General features: G+C 44.1%; 2 pseudogenes; both read right to left on the bottom strand.

The window, feature by feature from the left end:
* Positions 1 to 231: 231 nt before the first annotated feature.
* On the bottom strand, positions 232 to 1,112 carry LOC110485150 (Ig-like V-type domain-containing protein FAM187A; annotated as a pseudogene).
* A 683-nt stretch (positions 1,113 to 1,795) lies between these two features.
* On the bottom strand, positions 1,796 to 2,826 carry LOC118938068 (dynein axonemal assembly factor 19-like; annotated as a pseudogene).
* Positions 2,827 to 5,998: the final 3,172 nt, after the last annotated feature.

The following is a 5,998-nucleotide window of genomic DNA, read 5'->3' as shown; positions in this document are numbered from 1 at the left end:
GCACTAGTGCCACCTATTGGCTATCAGGCAAAAATCCAATAGGGTAGGCAATAGCAGAAGTTTTTGGACACATGTTCCTACATCATTAGCACACTTTATTAACACACTTTCTTTCTTTAGCTTAGAGTTAGTTCAAGTGGAAGTAGAGGCAATTCTACATTTCACAAAATGATTTATTAAAAATAACTCAACAAATACCAATCTCACCAAGTGTCAAGCACACCTCAAGTATTTGGCTACTTTTGGTCTTACTGTGCGCCAGGTATACTTCAACAGCACTATCAAAACAAATATCCCCAGTCATCCCCCCATAGTAGAGGAGAATAATCCTCAGGGCATAAGAGACTCTGAGAGCAGACGCTTGCAGCCCAGATGGTAGTAAACACCCAGCCTGATCTCAGCAGCCCTCTTCCCCTGGATCCAGCAGGACCCTCTGTCCTCCTGTGTTGCTGGGCTGCAGTGCAGGTGGTGGCCTGTGTCTATGAACAGACGGGAGGTCTCATTCAGGCCCTCCATGTAGTGGGAGACAGAGTCCTAGAGCCTTGGTCCCAGGCTACCACGTGCTGAGGTTTGGCCCCAGGGCAGGAGAGGATGAGTGGGGTGCCACCTCTGCTACTCTCCCCCGTATCTGGGCACAACTCCAAGGAACCCTGTGAGCCTCTGGGGCATCCACATCATAAGCATAGAAGAAGTCCCCCATTGGTCCTCCCACAGAGGCAGTGGCCCGAGTTTTCCTTCTGGGCCCTGAAGATGAGCAGGCTGAAGAGGCGGATGGAGAACCTGCTCCGGAGGTGCCCTCCCCGGACCACTTTGGATGAGTCTACCACAGAGGTGCCCTGGAAGTCAGTGAGGGCCCTGGTGTCCGGGCTGCCCAGCTGTATCTGGTAGTACCGCACCACAGAGTGGATCTCCTCAGGCTTACAGTGACAGGGCAGCTCTATGGTCATGTCAGCCAAGTAGGCAGCGTTGTCAAACACAAGGAAGGCAGGATGGGCCCTCCTGGCAAAAATGTCCTCCTTGTCTTCAGGGGCCTCATAGATAGACAAGAGGGAGAAAGAGAGGGTCTGGGGGAGGTGTAGCAACAGAGACTGGTGTTTTATAGGGACCATCATGTCCCTAGCCCCATTGTTGTCATCTTCAAGTTATCCTTAGCCTATGTAACGGATGTGAAACGGCTAGCTTAGTTAGCGGTGTGCGCTAAATAGCGTTTCAATTGATGTCACTTGCTCTGAGACCTTGAAGTAGTAGTTCCCCTTGCTCTGCAAGGGCCGCGGCTTTTGTGGAGCGATGGGTAACGATGCTTCGTGGGTGTCAGTTGTTGATGTGTGCAGAGGGTCCCTGGTTCGCGCCCGGGTATGGGCGAGGGGACGGTCTAAACTTATACTGTTACACCTATCTAGATATGCTATGAAAGGGCCATTACGTATTCTAGAATGTTCAGAGATCCACAAAGAGATTATCTGGTTACCATGGTAGTTCATGTCATTTCACTCTGACACTGCATTGCATAGTAGTGAACATTGTCCTTCATATAACTTATTCATATTATACATTTCAGAATAAAGAACACACAAAGATATTAACGTTTTTGCAACCACATTAAGCTCTACAATGTATAGTAACAGTCATTCTATTATTTCTGAAAACAATAAGTCCAATATCGGTTTATGTAATGTTTCTTACTGAGGAGGAGAGGCAGTTTGAACCCCATACAACTGCATTATACCACATAAAGTTTCAGCAACGGTGCTTCTTCTGGCCGCCTCACTGGTCTGTCCTGGAAACAGTCTCTGCCTCAGCATCTCGTCTCTTTAACCGCTTCCACATTACTTCCACGGACGATGACATCCCCTTCGGATCCTCGGACACTGCTATTCCCCGCTGCTGATGCTTTCCTCAGGTTCTGAAACAGCTCTCCACATGCCTCCCTCTCAGACCCGGCTCAGGAGGGACATATTGATGCCAAACCTGGGGAGTATTGGGCAGCCCCTCCAGGACCCCTATCACCGTGGCCTCATCCCCAGGCTGGAGGCCACTGGATAGAAACACAAACAACTCCCCCAGTAGACCAAACCCACCTCAGCCCTGAAGACGTCCCCGAATGCCCTCTCCACCTAGGGAGAGCAGGAGGCTGTATTTATCTTCTGGGGTTTTCACTGCCAATTTAATGAGACTGTTTGATGTTCAGATTACCTTAATATGCTTTGCATGCCTGTTTGGTAACATCCCTGCCGTATACTATGAATACAGCTTCTCTAACATAAAACTAGGAGTCCTTATCCAGGTTCTCCCCAGGATTTTTAACAAGGTGGTGCTGCTGAGTACGGAAATCTTAAATTATTTTTCAAATAGAATAAAATGACATAGTGGCGCAGCCAGTCCACTAGGTGGCGCAGTCACCACTTACATTCTTTGGGTAGAATCCTGATATTAGAATGGAGAGATGTTTGTGTTGCTGTGTGGTGGCAGAAGTTTAACCTTTAGGCCTATTTCATTACAGCTAGTCTGGTTCTGCCCTTTGTCAGCGGAGGTGAGGGCATTCCAGGGCTGTTTGCGGGGAGCTTCAGCTTTATCCTTCCTGTCCAGTGGTTTCAGGTGGGATGCCAGGACTATGTCCCTGAGAGGATTGGGACATAAGGTCAAAACAAACCATACAACTGTCTGCTGTCTGGACTTCATTGTTTCAAGACAACATTTCATTTCTAATGGGACATAATGATGAAAGGAAATGTTCCTGATCCAAACACGCATTTATGCCCGACGTAGAATTCAAACCAAATCCACGTCGGGTCTTCAGGCAATACGTCTCAGAACTGCTTGGAGAATCAACTCCTCAAACTATGTTGCGAGATAGAAACCTTTATCGACTACTTTTTCTTTCATTGATTCCGCGGTGGTGAACTTACCTGAGCTTTAAGTTAGCTAGCTAGTATTATTTTGATGAACAACCTTAACATATGGACGTTGTTGTTGGTATGTTGTTTGTGCTGTAGCCTGATGCAAGTCCGTGTCCCCCTCCTCAAACACACGTCGTCACCATGACAACTTGAGTAAGGAAAAACTAAAGGTACTATCTGGGATCGTTGGGACGCCCCTACACCATTGAACTTGACATCTAGGTAAGGGTTAGGGGTTAAGGTTAGGGTTTTAACAAAGATATTTATTGTTATATCTGTGGTTTTAGGGTAGGGACCTTCCAAGGATCTCGGATTGCAGGATCCGTGTGAAAAGCCCATGTGTAACAACTTCAAAATAAAAGTCCCCCACGATATGTCTCATTTACTGAGACACAGCAACTGATTTTTGTCCACACTAATGGACATTAGATCTTGGTCCGTATCATTGACGTCATACATTTTACTTTCTCTTACTGGTTCTTGGATTTGGCTGCCAATCACAATTCCCACATTTTATGGTAAAACAAAGTTGTGTGTAATAATGTTTGTGAGTTTGATATTGAAATACTATTTTAGTAAAAAAAACATCTCAGGAATAACTTTGGAAGTTTAAAAAAAAGTTGAATACACATTAAGTAAGAGCTTGTTTATAAATGTAGTGGACATCAGGGTGTGCCAACTATTTACTGTACACATGTACTGTAATGTTACATTTTTATATTTACTAACCAAGTTCTAATGTCCACATACCATATAATAATATATAAAGGCACAACATTGCTGTGCTAGAGGCATCACTACATACCCGGGTTCGATCCCAGGCTTTAATCACAACCAGCTGTGATCGGGAGTCCCATAGGGCAGTGCACAATTAGCCCAGCGTCGTTATGGGAGGGTTTGGCCGGGGGGGGCTTTACTTGGCTCATCGTGCGCTAGTGATTCCTTGTGGCAGGCAGGGTGCCTGCAGGCTGACCTCGGTCATCAATTCTTAATTGTAACATGTTTTAGTTCACATCAAACACTTATGCGACGTAATAAAATAAAATAAACATTTTTTCCAGGTTCCCCTCTGGATATTTTTTTTTATGTACAAATAAACACTTAATTATGTGTCTACAACCCATCATTAGAATGGTAGTCTTGCATTTGTTCAACATAAAAATGACAATGTGAATTAAGACTACTGTGAATAGTGTCTTAATAATAAAGGAGTCTTTTTGCACCAGGTATGGTTGTTAAACATTTGCCAGATGTAAGTTTAATATATGTATATGCACAAGCATTTCGCTACACTCGCATTAACATCTGCTAACCATTGTATGTGACTAATACAATTTGAGAAGAAGAAAAAAAAAATATATATATACACAGTGCCTTGCGAAAGTATTCGGCCCCCTTGAACTTTGCGACCTTTTGCCACATTTCAGGCTTCAAACATAAAGATATAAAACTGTATTTTTTTGTGAAGAATCAACAAGTGGGACACAATCATGAAGTGGAACGACATTTATTGGATATTTCAAACTTTTTTAACAAATCAAAAACTGAAAAATTGCGCGTGCAAAATTATTCAGCCCCCTTAAGTTAATACTTTGTAGCGCCACCTTTTGCTGCGATTACAGCTGTAAGTCGCTTGGGGTATGTCTCTATCAGTTTTGCACATCGAGACACTGAAATTCTTTCCCATTCCTCCTTGCAAAACAGCTCGAGCTCAGTGAGGTTGGATAGAGAGCATTTGTGAACAGCAGTTTTCAGTTCTTTCCACAGATTCTCGATTGGATTCAGGAATGGACTTTGACTTGGCCATTCTAACACCTGGATATGTTTATTTTTGAACCATTCCATTGTAGATTTTGCTTTATGTTTTGGATCATCGTCTTGTTGGAAGACAAATCTCTGTCCCAGTCTCAGGTCTTTTGCAGACTCCATCAGGTTTTCTTCCAGAATGGTCCTGTATTTGGCTCCATCCATCTTCCCATCAATTTTAACCATCTTCCCTGTCCCTGCTGAAGAAAAGCAGGCCCAAACCATGATGCTGCCACCACCATGTTTGACAGTGGGGATGGTGTGTTCAGCTGTGTTGCTTTTACGCCAAACATAACGTTTTGCATTGTTGCCAAAAAGTTCAATTTTGGTTTCATCTGACCAGAGCACCTTCTTCCACATGTTTGGTGTGTCTCCCAGGTGGCTTGTGGCAAACTTTAAACAACACTTTTTATGGATATCTTTAAGAAATGGCTTTCTTCTTGCCACTCTTCCATAAAGGCCAGATTTGTGCAATTGTTGTCCTATGGACAGAGTCTCCCACCTCAGCTGTAGATCTCTGCAGTTCATCCAGAGTGATCATGGGCCTCTTGGCTGCATCTCTGATCAGTCTTCTCCTTGTATGAGCTGAAAGTTTAGAGGGATGGCCAGGTCTTGGTAGATTTGCAGTGGTCTGATACTCCTTCCATTTCAATATTATCGCTTGCACCGTGCTCCTTGGGATGTTTAAAGCTTGGGAAATCTTTTTGTATCCAAATCCGGCTTTAAAATTCTTCACAACAGTATCTCGGACCTGCCTGGTGTGTTCCTTGTTCTTCATGATGCTCTCTGCGCTTTTAACGGACCTCTGAGACTATCACAGTGCAGGTGCATTTATACGGAGACTTGATTACACACAGGTGGATTGTATTTATCATCATTAGTCATTTAGGTCAACATTGGATCATTCAGAGATCCTCACTAAACTTCTGGAGAGAGTTTATCACTGCTTTGGTTCAGTGATAGTATAGGCCTAGCAGAACAGCTTTTTAAAATCTGATGGTTCTTCAACATGGAATCAATTTAAAAAAACATATGAAATTGCAGAAACGTCTTACATTGAATTAACGTAAAACAAAAAGGCAAGAATGCAATACTGAAATAGCCACTGGATCTGGTGTTGGAGAGGCCACAATGCATTGAAATAGTGCCTGGTTTTGTTCAAGGCGGAGGAGACCTAGAGCTGGTAGGCAGAGCGCTAGTGCACTGGAGGTCACAGATGGTGAGCAGGTGGATGACGGGCACAGGGGGCCACTGATGTTGGCTTGCTTTTTTTGTGTAGTACTCCCAATGTCCAT

Source organism: Oncorhynchus mykiss, chromosome 13 (genome assembly GCF_057628025.1).
Source record: "Oncorhynchus mykiss isolate SJ-2025 chromosome 13, ASM5762802v1, whole genome shotgun sequence".
NCBI lineage: Eukaryota > Metazoa > Chordata > Actinopteri > Salmoniformes > Salmonidae > Oncorhynchus > Oncorhynchus mykiss.
Note: the sequence above shows the minus strand (reverse complement) of the source record. Positions and strands in the feature narration are given on the sequence as shown.